The following is an 18,666-nucleotide window of genomic DNA, read 5'->3' as shown; positions in this document are numbered from 1 at the left end:
AGGTAAGTTCATGATCGGCTGCCCCAAGACCTGATAATTTGCCGCGATCGGAAGGTTCGTGTATAGCTGGGTAAGATGATATAATCCAAAGATCAATAGCTAGATGGGTTCAGGTGACGATGTGGTGTTGAGGAGTGGATGGTGATGATGGTAGTGGTGTTGAGTGGATGGTGAAGATGTTGATAGTGATGGTGAAAAAACAGGAGAGAGGGAGAGAAGAGAGAGAGAGGGAGAGAAAAGTAAGTAAATAAGATATAACCACACCTGACTCACTCCACCTCTCTCAATACACGAAAAAACCCTCCACGAGAATAAAAACAGAGGGAGAAAAAATGATGAGATAGAGAACAAGTAAAGAGAAGAAAGAGGAAAAATGGAGAGGAGGAAGGATAGAAAAAAATGGAAGGAGAGGAGGAAAGTTATAAAGAAAAAGAGAATGAGGAGGAAGAAAGTAAAAAGAAGAGGAAGAGGAAAACCAAGGGAAAAACTTGTACAAGAAGAGGAGCAACATATGAAGGAAAGGATTGGGAGGGAGGGAGGGAGGGAAGGAGTGGAGGATCGCACTTGACCTAGAGAGAAGCAACAGAGAGAGACAGACGGGGGAGGGAGGGAGAGGAGGTTTGATGGTTAGGGAGGGAGGGAGGTAGTGTGCCAGGGCGACCTCGTGACCCACATCCCCCTACCCCCTCCTCTCTCTCACCCCCCAACCCTCCCCTTACTCACTACACTACCTGATTTCTCTTCCACCACCTACAGCCCCTCACCTAACTCCCTCTGTTAGCCTGTATTGCATACCTGTACTGGAACATATCTTTGAATCCAGGTATATGGGTTCTATTAGTTAGTAGAGCTTAAGTATTCAATCACACACACACACATATATATATATATATATATATATATATATATATATATATATATATATATATATATATATATATATATATATATATATATATATATATATATAATGGGGTATATTAGCAATGTATTAGCTGTAAACCCGGAAACAAACGCTCAAGTAATCCATTCGTAGCAACAAAACTAACACAATTAATTGATGGAGTTTACCTGAACTAAAAAGGCAGATATACCTTATATTAAGATCTAAAAAATTTCAAAATGTACCATAACTTCTAAATATTAAAATGCTCTTTGAGATAATTTTTCTTTATTACGCGAAATGCACATTCGATTGCCTTATCTATCACAAAAAATGTTTACCCTCTCTCTTTAGTCAGAAAGTCACCCTTTTCCAAGCTACTCAAGTTGACTTACCTTACTTAAATCTAGTTATCTATTACTTCTAAGTGATCAGTCGATCGAGAATGCTTAATTTTGTAAGATATTTAAGTGGGCCAACTACATTACCTGAGGGAAGTAAACTAGTATTTTCGAGGAAGGAATATTTTGTGATGAATATTTTGTCAAGCGGACGAGGTTGGGTGGTGGGGTGTGGGCCGTGATGACACAGAAGCAGTGGACCTTGTTCAAGATTTACTGTTTTCCTTTACATAAAAACAAGTTAGCATTTTTTCTTCCTTCGGAGAAACAGAGAAGAAAATGAGACTTTCAGTATTCTAATAATACTAAAAAAAAGGCTATAGTTTTTAAATTTTCATTGTTAATGGGCTATGAAAAGCTTATACAAGTATATATACAATACATCACAATTTTGAATGCAGAAACTCGTACAGATCCCTTCCTTGATGATGTCTATTTACGGAGGTCATAATACTGTGAATAGAGAGGCAAGAAGGTGTTGCCACAAACAAAGGATAGGTGTGGCGGCTGGCGTTATTTTCACTGCGGTTCAACGCACCGGAACGTTCGTGTGGCGGATCTTAGGACGCCCTGGCACGCACTTTTTTGTCACCCCCAACTTTCCCTTCCTGTTCTCTCTTTCTCTCTTTGCTTGGATAATTTTCTCTTTCCGGCCACACGGATACTAAACGGATATACATGTAATTTCATTTCAGTGCGGGTACTTAGAGAAGAGATACGCGTAATAACAGCTAATGCTTCCGGAGTCAGCTGGGGTTAAGGCGAGTGAGCGTCCCTGGTTTGGTAAACATGTGACAGTACGCGGACGACGAGGAGTCCACAGCTCCAGTCTCCGTCTGACTTAATAAATAAATATTTTTAGGCACTAACTTGTAAGCTATATTTTCACGCTATAAAACGGTATGAATGTTCCTGCTGGAGGCATAACATCAGAAACTATTACACTCTAAAAAGGTTTCAATTAGTCTATGTATAATGCTGTTGAGGCAATCTGAAAGTTCAATATAATATAAACACAAAAAATATTCTACAAGACTAAACCACTTGAAAGACTACAAACAATAACATAATAAAGTTCCAATAATGTATACGACCAGGAGTAGTGGGCGGGCGGCCTGGAGACCCAGTAGTCCAGTACCTCCTGGGAACCTGCCGGGAAGGCACAGAATGGTCCCGAGTCACCCTTCTGCACCGGGTGTGAGAACTACTCCTGCAAACACCTACTTCAAGCGTAAGGAGTGTCTGACCTGCTAAACACCACCAAAAACACGTTTATACTTGTATATTTAAGTATTCTCATGCATATTCACCACCCCACATAAAAATGTATACAACACAGCTACTGACATTAACATACGAGGTTAGGGAACATACAGAGGTATACACATTCAATTTTCAATTTCAATTGTTTATTCCTTGATAGAGGAAGCGGGATCCTAGTGCTGTCACTAGGTACCCCTGTATTAGTATACACATTAATATTTATAGTCCCTCCCCTTATATACACACACAACCCTCCACAGACATTACGGTGAGAGACGTTGTTCGAGGGAGCGCGAAGGAGATATCAAGCGAGAAAATGACATTTCAGAATTATAGACAAAAAGAAAATGAAGGTTTGATGAAAAAAGTGGCCGCGCTGGTCATACTCGAGTGAGCGTCACCATCTTTGTCGTCTTGTAAAAACTAACAGTGTTCATGTCCTTCAAGCTATTGAACAAAATAACACTGACAAACTCCTGTCATCCAAATACATGTTTTTAAAATCGCTGTATTGAGCTTTATTTCAATTCTACATATAGTGAGTTAATATAGGTTAGGTTAGGTTGGAGTTAGATTAGGGCAGATTGAAGTTCGGTTAGGTTAGGTTCGGTTCGTTAGGTTGGTGCTAGTGGTGCAATTCAATAAATTAGTCAGGTTAGGTCAGTTAGGATTGGTAAGGTATGAACTAGAATACGGTAGCTGAGACTTAGGGTACGTTAGGTTATGTGGGAATCTGTCCTAGACAAGTACACGATCTTGTTGTTGAATAAACTGCAATGCCTCACTAAAATACGTATGTCTTGCCACCCACACTCTTCACTGAGCTCATTCTGGTTGTCGATATCGTTCTGGTATACGAACACACTTTATCAGTGGCCTACCGTGTTTGGTGTAATTCATGATTATATTACCGCTCGTCTTTAAAGCTTGACAAAAAACATAAGAATACAAGTGATTCCTAATTCAGTAACTGTAACTCATATGGTGTTTGCATTTCGGAAGACGACTTTTGCCACACTCATCAGGCCGAAGAATGTCATCCGGCCTGAGTGCATTCATTTAGTTCTCAACCTGCTTATGAATTTCTAGTCGCACCCAGCCACCCCAGAACGCACCAGTAACAATGCTGGTCGCACCCACTGATTCCCGAGGGCATCCGTTCAGTTCTTAGAGCGCTCAAGCAGTTCTGAACGAGTCCAAGCATTCTGAAAGCGCCCACCTATGTTTTAAACACGTCGACCCACGAGTTCATGTTTTACCTCTGAGTTTCTTCACCATGGACTCAGCACATCTTGATGTTTTAACGCCCAATTACGTGGCTTGAAGGTCAGGGTGATATTTACACGACGGTACAAATTTCATTGAAAGGAGCGAGACCAGTGCGTGTGAAGTGAGTACTGCCCTATACATTCTAATTTTAAATCATATTACATGTGAAGCGTATCTTGGGTGTTAATGAGGTCATGAAAAGGCACGAGAAAACTCGAGCGTGCAAGCTGAAATGTGAACGCTTGAGCAGAAGCGTATGAGAGAGCGCTTGAGTACAAGTGCTATGTAAACATGGGAGGGGGTACCGCCAGAGGGAAATTGAGGAGGGGTAAGGGGGGTAAGTCGAGGGAGGCAAGAAGAAAACTTTAACGTCTAAACCTGAATACGACCAAACTGGATATCTTTTAACTAACCCAACTACTTCTTAGTTCGAGTCTACCCCAACCCTCTGAGTCCCTGAGGGGCTGGATTACACGTGCTATCCCCCTACATGTCTATTTGAAGCGTTTTATACACGCTATTGTCTCAACTGTACAGGATATTTTCTATTGTTTCAACTGATCAAGAATATTATTTGCACCGAATTGCTACTTGCCTACGTTGCAACCCCTCCCCATATGTAGCCATATGCCAACTTGCTAAGCTACTGGTGCAACAGGTCAGGCAGCATCCTACCTGCTAAGCAACAGACCCCATCCAGTAAGTGAATATAGTCTACCATGCTAGGTACCATACTATCTCGCTAGGCTACATTCCTAGCCAGCTAAACTACATCTCACCCTGCTAGGCTACAAGCTAGGCTCCTTCCTTAACCCGCTAGGCTCGGCTATAGTTCCAGTAAACTAGGCTCCTTCCCAGCAGGGGTCAATGATCAAAGCTCCTTGAGATCACATGATAATTAGTCCCAACCTATTTCACCTGATTATACACCCTAACGCTGTCAGAGGTGGGGTTAAGTTATGTTAAATTGGATTATGTTATGTTAGATTAGATTAGGTTAGGTTAAGTTTAGTTAGGTTAGGTTACCGTTACGGTGGTTAATCTTAGGGTAAAATAAGCTGCAGGGGCTACCCATCAGGTGATCTGCTCCCTGTATTTACCAAGGCTGAGGGGAAGGACATAGGAGGTGGTACAACAAATATCCATCTACCACTCGACTCCATTACACACTTGGATGGGATGGATCAGGTGTACCAACCCTTCCGAGACACTGTATGATGGTCCTGTAGCAGGATATGATAATGATCCCCACATAGAGCCATTATTAAGGGTATAGGAAAGTAAAATAATGATCCCGACATAAAGTATATCATACTTAGGGCACATAGTATAATAGAATAATGATCATAACATTAAGCTCACCATCTTCAGGGCCTAGTATAATAATGATTCTCACATAATCATCCTCAGGGCACAGTAAAATAATCACCAGAGGACAAGGTAAAATTAACCCGAGGAATTCAATACATAAGTTTGGAGTGTTGTGACGGCGATGCCACTAAGTTATTGTAGTTATCAAGTAGTGATAACATTATGGTCGAGATAGAATGGTGTTGAAACAAAGATGAAAAAAAATAACATGAAGTGTGTTCATTCCTTGTGGCGGCTATACGGTGGTGATGGGGATCAGTTAGCCGTACGTAATGGAACACCACCACCACCACCACACACACACACACACGAGGTTCGTTAGCCGGAGTAAGGGCAGAAAAAAAAACAGGAGTTACACCCCCCTCAGTTCAACAACCCGCGTACAACTCCCCCACAGCCCCCTCCCCCCTTAGGAGTCCGCGTCAGGATGACCAGACCCACTCAACACCTAGCGTGGAAAAAAATATTTCTCAAGGTCTAAGGTTTCAACAGGTTGATGTTTTAAATTATTTTTCAATGGCTCGGATATTGACAGAAGTGGATAAAACAGTGGAAATTATTATGAAAAAAGTCCCCAAAACAGCACTATCATAATTTTCAGCGATAAAAACTTGATTTTTACACTGCCTAAAAAGTATTTCACTGGATGTGTCATGTTCATATTTGAACATTCACTATAATACAGCAAAGGTGGGCACTACAGGACCATGGTGAGAGAGACTGACCTGGGGCGGGTACGACAAGTGACCTGTGTGGCGGTGGCGGGCGTGTGGAGGCTGCCTGGTACAACCACGCCGTCACCTGTACTCCACCACGCCACACGCCTTCACCACCACGCACCACGTGTAGACAACACTCATCAGTGTAGAGTTGTGAGAAAATCGAGGCTGGATGACGAGGAGGCTGAGGCAGGGAGACTGGCAGAGAGAGCGCAGGGATGGGTGTGACTGGTTTGGTCCCCGCGTGGGTGGTGACTGTGGCCAGCGTCTCACTCCTTCTCTACACCTGCCTTGCAACCTGCCCCCAAACCTTCCATCCCCCACCACTCCCCCAACACCACTACCACCATCAGGCTGCCCCTCTGTCACCACCAATACATTTCCAATAACGACGACACCCACCGCTTCTCCCAGCCACTGGAAGCCGACTAAATGAGGCAGGATGGTGCAAGAAGGCGAAGATTGAGAGGAGTCCTGCATGGCGAGGTTGGCGATGGCGGCGGCGGCGACGACGGGAGGCAGGGTGTGCTCCTCGTGCAGGGGCTGAGCAGGTTGTGGTGCCGGAGAGCGGCGGCAGCAGCGGAGTCAGCACGCCACCCTCAGGAAGTGTGTCGCAGCCCCCGTGGTCCACTTCCACTACCGCCGACGCCGTCGCCTCCCCACATACCTATACAGAAAGTAACCCAATCAATAACTGGAAACTGAGAACATCCGTGGAGGGGTGTGTTCGGGAGGTAATGGCTGGTACAGGCAACTCTTATGTTTTTGTGGTGGAGCTCCCTCGCCAGACGATGCCAAGACATCTTCCACAGCCTAATTCATATATCCATGTTGCAGACGGCCCGGGAGAAAGTTAACACTCACGGGAGATAACAATAAAGACAGCCGGGTTACAATATGCTTCTGCATAATAATTATTTAAAAAGACAGGCAGGGTTGAGGATATAGGAAGCCGTGAAACCAATCTCTGGGGAATAAAGGTGTGAGCGTGTGTGTAAGGGGGGGTTGGTTCCCGGGCGGCAAGTTGTCGTACCCAACAAGGTTCAGATTATTAAAGGAGTGAACGTTAAATTTTTCCCAAACTGGAAGTGACAATTCACCTAACAGACTCATTTGACCTACAGGTAAGCTATGACGGGTAATATATCGTCAACATTGGAATGAAGTGACTATAACACCTGGGTGCTTCCTTGACCACCAATGGTAAAAAAATAGAATATACATCTTTCACAATACTAAACCCTGAACCTTGGACTGGCAACCGCATTTCTGGTTAACTTATAGATCCTCCCAGCTCTGCTTTCAGTTCGGAATTAACTGTAGATGCTCTTTTGACCCACTTCTTCATTACCTTTATACTTTTTTTAAACATACTAAGATTAGCTTGTTTTCCCTATTTCAGACGCTCATTTAAGAAACACAGTTTTTTTGCGTCACCTCTTTTTCAGAGAGAATTTAGACGAGCTTCGACAATTAGTTTATAATTACACCTGCGGGAACTGCTGCCCATATTGTATACTATATATCGTCGTTTATTGTGGCCAACTGATTTAACTAATTATCTACCTTCAATCTTATATACTAGATTTTAAATTAATATTTCGTCGATCATTATAACAATAAAGTGATGACCGTAAACATGGTGTTTTGACATACGATATGAGGAACAAAAACATGTGTGGAGCAGGAGAGAAAGCTGCCAAACGCACCAAATGACAACTTGTGTATTACTCGACGAGTTTTCCCGAGAGATAAAAATAATTGCAGGACACATACAACATAAATCAGGCAGGAAATTTAAAGCACCGAACAAAAGAAGTAAACTATACGGAATCGGTTATTGTTTTTCGTTATCTCATACTTAATCAATAATGTCTAGGAAGATATTAAAAAATATTATACCTTTACAACATAATAAAAATATATTGATACGCGCTTTAAGACCTCTACTGTAGTTGCTGAAGGGCGGTTATAACATTATAACAAAAGAATGATGTAGACCAAATGTGAGGCCTCGAGGAGATTGATAAATACGAGAGAGAGAGCAGGAAACGCTAGAAATTCAAAATGAAAAAATCTATTCAGCCACAAAGTCATATCTTGAATCATAATCCTCTTCGTCATAGAAAACGCGCGAGTCATAATGAAGGTAATGTCTCTTCCACCGAAACTTACCTGGTATATTCAGTATAGTTGAAAAATGCTGTTGTTGTTTTTTATCAAGGTCTAAATATTAATGACACAAAACTACATACAGTACATGTTCTGCTTCGATACACGAAACCTGTTTGAAGGATAAGCTACTACTGGGGAAGGTTGCATAAAGAATATGTATATATTTTTTTTATAAAACAATAATAAGTAATAACGACGGAGACACGATGATCCTCCCCATACTGGCCAGATAGTTTGTAAATAATATTGATTATGTGTTAAAGGAATATCCTTCCTTCCTTAGGCTTTAGTAAGCCCCTTTATAATATTTATACTGTATATACTTGTCACACTTGCCAGATGCTTCTCGTGTCATTGTACAGGGGTACCTAGTGACAGCACTAGGATCCCGCTTCCTCTATCAAGGAATAAACAATTGAAATTGAAAATTGAAGTAATAACGCGATTAAATCATCTGTGTGTACAATAATAATAATAATAATAATAATAATAATAATAATAATAATAATAATTATTATTATTATTATTATTATTATTATTATTATTATTATTATTATTATTATATAAGTGGCGAAAACCATAGCGAAAGCAACTTGTAGGGGAGAGGATTGTTCACACGATCTATTGACGGCCAAGAAACCAATTGAAGCAATCAAGTTGTGGAACTTAAAAGGTTGGAAGACAATTCTGTATAGACCACCAACAGATGGAGTGCCGGAAGGGGAAAAGCTTGAGTGCTCGGCAAATATTACCCATTGAAAAAAAAATATCTAAAATTTTTGTTTCTTACTTTATGGTCTATGACAGTGGTTCTCAACCTTGTTTGCCCCATGCACCCCTTTCACCATATGTCAGAATGTCATTCCCCCCTCCTTTCCAAGATTGTCTGCCTCAAAAAGTGCATTCCAAATAATATGAATATAATACTGAAAATCCTTTATTTTTTCCATGTTAGTACATATACATTTACAATTTTACATGGATTATTTTTATAGTGGAGTTTTACAAATTAAATGCCAATTGAAAATGTTGATGGATTTATAAAACTTGAATAAAGTAAAATGGTTTTTTTTATTTATAATGAATTACTTAACAGACCAAACTGAAGCATAATGCAATAAAACAAAAAGTTCAATAGAATACCAGGATATTGTAAATTTGTAATTAATTTTATTCAGATGAAGATTATAGTCAATGAGAAACCTGTGATTGTTTTTTCTTCGCCAATTCTGGGATACGCGGAGGAGTGCTTGAAAGGGCACAACGCAAGTCATTTTCTACCTCTAATCTACTACGTTGCTTCGTTTTAATTTGCAACAGAGTTGAAAAGCCTGACTCACAAAGATATGTCGACACAAACGGAAGCAATGCACGGATAGCTCTTTCTGCCACTTTTGGGTAGGAATCGCACATCAAGGGCCAAAATTCTGTGATTGATTTTTCATCGAACATATCTCTTGCTCCCGAATCAGTTTCCCCCCCCTCCTGAAAACCTGAATTCCCCCCCTGGGGGGAATTGCCCCCTGGTTGAGAACCCCTGGTCTATGATGTTGGTGGATTCAATGCCTCACCAACATGATCACTAAGTATTGGCGAGAACCTTAGCAGGACTCTGAATTTAATTTTTAAACCATTGGGGAGTTCTGTAGTAAGACTGGTGCACAATCATCATTATCAATGCCTAAAGCTAGATATTTATCACATATTTTCCCATAAGAATATTGTATATGGTAAAAAAAAAATCACGACGGCTCTTAGAGAAACTCAACAAACACCACTCAGAGTCCCTCAATTGTGTGTCGACATTAATAGACCGTAAAGTAATGATAAAAACAACTGGGTAATATGTTATCAACCGAGTGTCTTTATTTCTCTCAATCTTTCGTGTGGGGATGGAAATCTCTTAAACGGGAAGGAAATACTAGGAGAGAACAGTGCAAGACAAGTGAGGAAAGCAACAGGAAAGGGCTATGACATCCCTGCCCCTTACAAACACACACACCTTGCTAATACCCTCAACTCGCATCTACAATATTACAAGGAGAATTTATATCATCCATAACTGCATAGTATTCTGCCTCTCGACCCACCGCCCCTATGGTGACAACCTGGTGCCATAAACACAGCACCAGAAATGAACAGCAACAGCAGTTCCTCTCTATCCTGCAACAACACGCTTGACAAATCTAAGTCAAGCGAATGTTCAGCCACATTCTACCTGCAACGGTACTCATTTACGGTACGTGGAAGTGTGTGTGTGTGTGTGTGTGTGTGTGTGTGTGTGTGTGTGTGTGTGTGTGTGTGTGTGTGTGTGTGTGTGTGTGTGTGTGTGTGCGCCTTTCAGTGTAGCACACCAAGTGACACGGTGTACCCTCCACCTGCTATGTTGAGGTCACTCTTCACGCCAAGAGCAAAGGTTTAGTGTTGATATATATATATATATATATATATATATATATATATATATATATATATATATATATATATATATATATATATATATATATATATATATATATATATATATATATATAGAGAGAGAGAGAGAGAGAGAGAGAGAGAGATTTGTGTGTAGGTTCATTATGTACACAAAAGGTGTCTCTGCACCAGGAAGGGGAGATTGAGGTGTAGGAAATACGTCACATTACAATGTAGCCGCCAGATCCTTTCCCAGGTGTTACGTGTCCGTCCCTGGCTACCACCACCACCACATCCACCGCCACCACTAACACCATCACCTCCATCACCACCACTTCCATCACCTCCATCACCACCACCACTTCAATCATCACCACCACTTCAATCACCATCACCACAATCACAAACACCTAATACAATCACTTCACCACCACCCCCACAATTCCAGAAATGAATATTAATACCAATGCAGAAGCAGCACATGCACATTCGTCGTCCAGTAATAATATACACTGCATCATAAAAATCAATAATAGAAGGTTTCAAGAAATCAGTACAATACAGAACATTCAAGGTTGCCTCCAGAGGTTGGCACGTTCCTCAGTGCGCTCAACCAAGTATAGAGAGACTTGATCCAGGGAGATGCTGGCAAAAAAACAAAGGCCAATTATTAAATATTTTGAGATACTGTTTTGGTTAAGGTCCAGTGGTGTATCATCGGGTTATCGTGTCCTCCAACTCCCAGACCAACGGCAAGAAGGCATTCCTCTCCCCTTCCTGTGCTGACCGGAGTACGAAAATCAATGATAAATCAATACTAAAATCAGAGAAGATAACTCTAGGTTATTGGATAGGTCCGTCAGCACGTACGTCAACATCCCCATCTCGTAGGGTGGGGTTTACAGCGTCTTGATAGTATCTTGAGGAATCTTTTGACCAATACTCTTCGTATTTGGTAACCCGGCCCCCCAAGAAACGCTCTCCCACACGGCACGTTGACTGTCAGTGCGGGTAGTATGTCAACTTTGAGGGCAAGTCTAGCTGAGGCAAGATACCAAACGGGATGAATATGTTGTATTATGTATTCAGGTGCTTCAAAGGCCAGGGACTGTAAGAAGTGATGACTCAGTTTCTACACTAGAGAACAACACAAATATAAATATATTTTATGATAATATTGCTCTAAAGCGAAGCACGCGAGGGGGCTGATAACATCTTAAGAGTTACAAAAGCGAAGACAATCTGCAGGTGACGTGTATGAACATGTTACTTTATACTAAAAAAATATATATGATAACAACAAAGATGTTCGCTCAGGATCGACGTCATAACTGTACTTAAACAGCTTTATGATATCCATGACACCAAGGAATTAGCCAACAGTTGGTTATCTTTCACGCACCTCATCCCCACCTCGCAATGACAGCCTCATACGCCAGTTCAGGCAATCATCAGCGCCTAACGTTCTCCTCCACCTCGATGTGGTCTATGTACTTATCTTGCGCTAAAAGTATGTTGCCTCGCTCACACCTCTGGCTAAGACGCCTGGGCTCTGGTTTACTCACACCAATATTCCTCGACAAACTGAGGTCAGATCAACGTATCCATTTACGATAGTCTCAGAATAATTTCAATATCATTTTGGATGCTATATTTCTGATGTAATTTAATTCTGGTAGTTAAATTCGTTCTCCCAAACAAATTCTGGGAAAAGTTAACCTAAATACTAAGTAATCTGGTCCTAATATATAAAATTTTTAACACTTCCGTAAACACTGTATTGTACAAGTAAAATTATATACAGTACTGTAATATGGTAAAGATGAATAAAAACATGATTCTCTTTACTTTTTTCCTCATTTACACGAATGTATGAGTGAAAATAATTTTTGATGATTATGGTGGAGAATGATGATGCGAGATACGAATGCAAGGAGGAAGATCATCATGAATTTCTTAAAATTATGAACAAACGAGGAATACAAACAAGACAGACGGTCAATGACTGCAATTCGTCAAGTGACATCGATATATTGGAAAGCAAGACCTATACACAGCTGAGAATCGAATATAGACAGAAAAACACTGGCTATGGAAATGAGTTATATATGGAAGTTCTGCTGTATGGGGATCTATAATAAATGTATGCGGGGTCCCAGAACCCCTTGTGATTATACGGAGTAGGAGTGAAAGGTTGGAACACTTGTCCAGCGTTCACTGCACTCTTACCATTAAATATGTCAGAGAAAGAGAGCGGAGATACTTCAAAGAAAATAGAAGGGTGGAAAGTTACATCATGTTACTATTATTAGTTACACTATTACTGTTTACCCAGTTTTGGAATGTACAGAGTTGACTAAGTTCAACCTAGCAACAATTAAAAATGCTCAAGGCCTTAAATTTTGATGAACTGTTTGTAAGAAGTATAATATCTTAGCTTGTAGAGAAAACAAAGACTTTCAGAGGACATTTAATGTTCCGCTGGTATTGCAGGAGTCGCCCAAGTGTGTTGGGTGATAGTTACGTTTCAAATACCATTGGTGGAAAGATACCATTGAAGATGATGATTTAGTGTAAATGGTAATGAATCGTATGTGATTCTACTTCAGTGTGAGTTCGAGTCGTGACTTTTTCTTCACAATATTAATAAATTACCTTAATAGCAGAAACAAACCATCTAACTTTGCTATACTTTCTGTTCACATTGCTTAAACCGCCATAATTTTAAATAAAGTATCGAATAGCCTCTAGGCACTACCAAAACGACAGATAAATTATCTACATTAACTCTATTACCATCACAATAGCAGAACAAGCTATCTGACTGTAATACAGTATCTTTATAACGCGTCTATATTACCTAACTTACCACCTGTAAGAACAAAAATAACAAATTAAATGGTGTTAGATTATAAAAGCTTCACTTCAGGGAGAGGGTAACGTTACAACACAGGAGAATAAGCGAAATGAAGAGAGAAACCGAATACCGTTGTTGTGATTTTTTTTACTTGGCTTCAGTAATTACAGCTACATTGACCTAAGATTCCGTCTTTACTTAAAGTATTTCAACCTTATTCTGGACTTTTGTTAATAGGTGATATACACTGAAGGTATGCATTGTTTATATACAATGCAGGTATACAATGCACTACATACAGTGAGGATACATAGGCAATGCAGTTATACAATGCACATAAACAGTGCAGGTATACAAACACTGTGCATAACAGTGCAGGTAGATAAACCATGTATAATATATAAACAATGTATATACAGTAGACTGCAGGTATACAATGTACAGTATAGTGCATATAGTGTAAGTATACAATGTACATTAACAGTTGGAGGTATACAAGATACGTACATTAACAGTATAGATATACAAGATACGTACATTAACAGTATAGATATACAAGATACGTACATTAACAGTATAGATATACAATGTACATTATATAGACAGTGCAGGTATACATTGTACAGTACATAAACAGTGCAGGCACATAACCAATGGTAAATGATCCCTTTAATTTAATTATGGAAAGCTGGTGACATACATCCTCCGTAAATGAATAATTTCCCTGTTCAACTCCTATGATCCAAACAACTGAAGATGAAAAAAGTGCCTGGCGTACACCCTACCCTACTTTAGAGATTTTTTTTCTGGATGATACGTGCCAACATTTTGTCCACCAACAGCTCATGATTTTTTTTTTCACCGTGGGGTTTATACACTTCCTAGCTTAGCTGCGGCCCTGACCTTATCGCAAATACGCTGCGATATCATAACGTTATCCACTTCGTATGGCAAAGGATAAAGCTATGATATCAGAATATTAACACTTGGGGGGGTACCTAATCTTAAAGCATCCCAACATAACCTTAACCAGGACGAGATCGTTGCGGTTGTGTAATATTAACCATTTGTTGAATATTACCCATATCACCAAATAATTACAATTCTGCATTCCAATTCGGCGTTTATATAACCATCTCCATGAAAGTAATATAATAAGCACTCTAACACATCTATATCTTACAAGTCTCTATGCCTTTGAATATGTGGCCAAGTTTACGACCACAAATCAACTTTAGATCCTGTTTAGTCGCCGAGGATGACTGGCAGCGCATGCGCAGTGGACCATGTTGCGGGGAGCACGTGGGCGACGCAGAGGTTGGCAGACCTGCTGACACGGACCCACACACGGGTGGTAGCCCTGGGAGGGATGCCGTCTGGCGGTGACGTTGACTGTGATATAACTAATATACTAGCGGCAGGGCGTCCACCAAGGGCAGGACTTAATATCTATTGCCCCCTCCACCCTTTCTGCAGTTTCAAGTGAAAATTCGCGGGTACTCGCAATACCTTTCAATTGCAAAAAAAAATTATATATATATATATATATATATATATATATATATATATATATATATATATATATATATATATATATATATATATATATATATATATATATATATACTGTATATATATATATGCAAGTAAATCACTGTAGGTGCGATCTAGGTATATGCTGATAACCACAAGGAAAGAAGTCTTTCCTTGTGGTTATATATATATATATATATATATATATATATATATATATATATATATATATATATATATATATATATATATATAATAATAATAATAATAATAATAATAATAATAATAATAATATACAAATATCTCCACAACAATCATATAAATTTGGTCAAGGATATAGCGGATATTGTTTCAGGTGTCCAGCACACAACAGGAGATGCCCAGATGTCTTCTAAAACCCCATTACCTGATACAATATTACAGTATATCCTCTCCCAACCCGGTGCTGTCTGCTGAGACTGCCTCTTACCGAATACCTCCTGCTCAAGGGTGAGGCCAAGCTATAAAACTGTCATAAGCCTCCATTGCCCTGGGGTGTTGTAACCATCCTTCCCTCCCACCGTCTCCCGAATAACACTGTTGCCGTGACTTGAAATACAACAGGAATGACAACTTAATGTGGCACCACATTATTGTTTAACAGCTGTTTATTTATCCCAAAATAGCCACAATGTCATGATAAATTGACTCGAAAGATTTGCATTCTGCTGTCGTGTGTGTGTGGTGTGTGTTTAACATACACGAATATAATACCATATTTGCTTTTATATATTCATGTCATATTAGTAATTATACATATATTCATTGTTCATATTTGACAATTGCACATATTAATTAATATTTAACACATTTGTATTTATACATACAGTAAGCGTTTTATCAGAAATTGTTACATTTATGTCGCTGCAACATCACCATCACCACAGTAGGATTACAGCATTATCACGACACTATCATTACAGTAGCATCATGTCATCACCACATCATCAAGCAGCACCACTGTCCTATCATCAAGCAACACCACAGCAGCAGAGCATCAAGCAGCCCACAGCATCATCATCACAGCACCGTCATCAAGCAGCAGCACAAGCAGCACCACAGCATCATCATCAAGCAGTACCACAGCATCACCACAGCACCGTCATCAAGCAGCACCATCAAGCAGCACCACAGCATCACCACAGTAATACCACAGCAGCAGCATCAAGCAGCACCACAGTAATACCACAGCATCATCACCACAGTAACACCACGGTGTAATCATCAAGCAGCACCACAGCATCACCACAGTAATACCACAGCATCATCAAGCAGCACCACAGCAGCAGCAGAGTGGGAGTTTCACCGGGGATGGTCCGAGCCAAAAACCTGTTGGACGGGGAAGAATGTTGTACAAAAACTCTTGACCTATTCTAATTTTCTCTCTCTCTCTCTCTCTCTCTCTCTCTCTCTCTCTCTCTCTCTTTCTCTCCTCCTGCCTGTCTTTATTTCTCTCTGTTGCTTTCATTGTTCTCCCCACCTTCAGAATCTCTCTCTCTCTCTCGTTGCCTGTCTTAATATTTCTTTCGATATACTTCGCTTTGTGCGTGTCTCTCTTGTCATGTCCTGTCTATTTTTTTCTCTTGTAGTTTGTATTATCTTTCGTCGCGTCTTTCTCATCTTGTTTTTAAAGTTGTATATCTTATTTCTAATCTGTTTTTCTGTCTCTCTCATTCCGTTTGTCTTTCGCCTGTTGTTTTATTTCTTCCTGTCTTATACGCAAATCCACCCTTAGCAAATAATCGAGTCCATGGAAATCGAGTCGATCATGAGTGAATAATCGAGCCTATTTTATCTTTACATATACAGCATATTCAGATCCACCATGAGTGAATATTCGATGGTATTTCTATCTTTAAATATCCAAACCTATCCCACCGTCAACATTTAAATCTCATTCAGTTGAGATTAGTATTCGAATCTATGCTCCGAGACGTTGCTTGTAGCCTAACATAAATATTTCAAGACTGTGAATGAGGTTGTGAGAAGCCATTATTTAACCTTCAGATATCTAAAACAATGTAAAAATATTTCTCATTCCAAGAGAAAACTAATAAATGCAACTCAGGCTTGTGACAACATGGCGGATAATTTTGACAATACAGGTACAGTTATTATTCAAATGGACTTTACGAAACTAGGTTGTGACCTGATTCTCACCGACGGAGCAACTTGTAAATATAGAGTTTTGCATCTCCTCTCCACAAACTTGTATTTAATGAGGAGAAATTTCAAAATTCCGAAACTCAGCAGTTTTATAAGACCTTTGGAACAATCCTACCATGGTTCAGCATGCAGAATTCGAATATTCATCAGAAGTTCCAGTATTTTTCAGACGGATATACTACATAGTAAACGTGGGCAACGGAATACCAGATGCTACACACCGATCAGTTGAATAAGAAATTAATTGACAACACCCATATGATGACTTGAGACACCGTTTACAGTATATAACAGAGTCATGTACAATTCTATCTGATTATTTTGGGGGGGAGGGGGGAAAGAAGGAGATGTACAGTATATATCCCTGTTCCAAAATAATTATTTTTTACTTGGACTTATAAAAAAAGAAGATCCACAAAGTAAATTCTCGGCCATTCAAGTATTTAAAACAAAAGCCATCTACAATTACATTCGAAATGTCATATTATTATTATTTTTTGAGTCTTAGATAAACATTATACAATCGACTTACTGTTAACCAATGTTTGTGTACCTGTGGTGTTCCTGTGGACTCCCACTGCTGTGCTGCGTGAGGAGGCCAATATGCTAATGGGGCTGACAATATGGGTTTAAGAGCAGCTTTTACGGACCTTCCCTTCCCCTGACATCCAAATATATATATATATATATATATATATATATATATATATATATATATATATATATATATATATATATATATATATATATATATATATATATATATATATATATATATATATATATATATAGACCCCGACTTACGACTGCTTGGACTTACGATCGTCGGGACTTACGACCGCAGCAGTTGTGGCCATTTTTTTTTCAAATGACTCACGCATTTTCAATACCGAAACGTTTCCAGTTAATGTAGTCTCCATGTATAATTAGAAAATTATGGGGGCCCCATGTGCATTCAGCTGACTACATTAAAGGTAAGTGCTCAGTCACACTGTATCCATTCCTCATTATTTATTACTGTCACTGTACTATATTTCATTGTAAATTTTTTATTTAAAAAAAAATTGAATTTTTTTTTATCTATGTCGGACTTACGACCATTCGGACTTACGACCATTCGGACTTACGACCTGGATTTGGGTCCCTAACCCCATCGTAAGTTGGGGAGCACCTGATATATATATATATATATATATATATATATATATATATATATATATATATATATATATATATATATATATATATATATATATATATATATATATATATATATATATATATATATATATATATATATATTATATATATATATATGTAGATCACAATGAAAACGTGGATAAGATAAATCTTGATAAAATTTAGCTTTCGTCTTTATTCAAGTCATCTTCAGTTGCCTCTGAAGATGTCTTGAATAAAGACAGCTAAGGTGCTCCGTTTTCCTTTTCCGTGATATATATATATATATATATATATATATATATATATATATATATATATATATATATATATATATCTCCACTGGGTCAAGATTTTCCATGAGCTGCACATATTTTTTCCCCCGAACTGTGG

Source organism: Homarus americanus, unplaced genomic scaffold (assembly GCF_018991925.1).
Source record: "Homarus americanus isolate GMGI-L3 unplaced genomic scaffold, GMGI_Hamer_2.0 scaffold49667, whole genome shotgun sequence".
NCBI lineage: Eukaryota > Metazoa > Arthropoda > Malacostraca > Decapoda > Nephropidae > Homarus > Homarus americanus.
The sequence above is the reverse complement of the archived record's forward strand: the minus strand, read 5'-3'. Positions refer to the sequence as shown.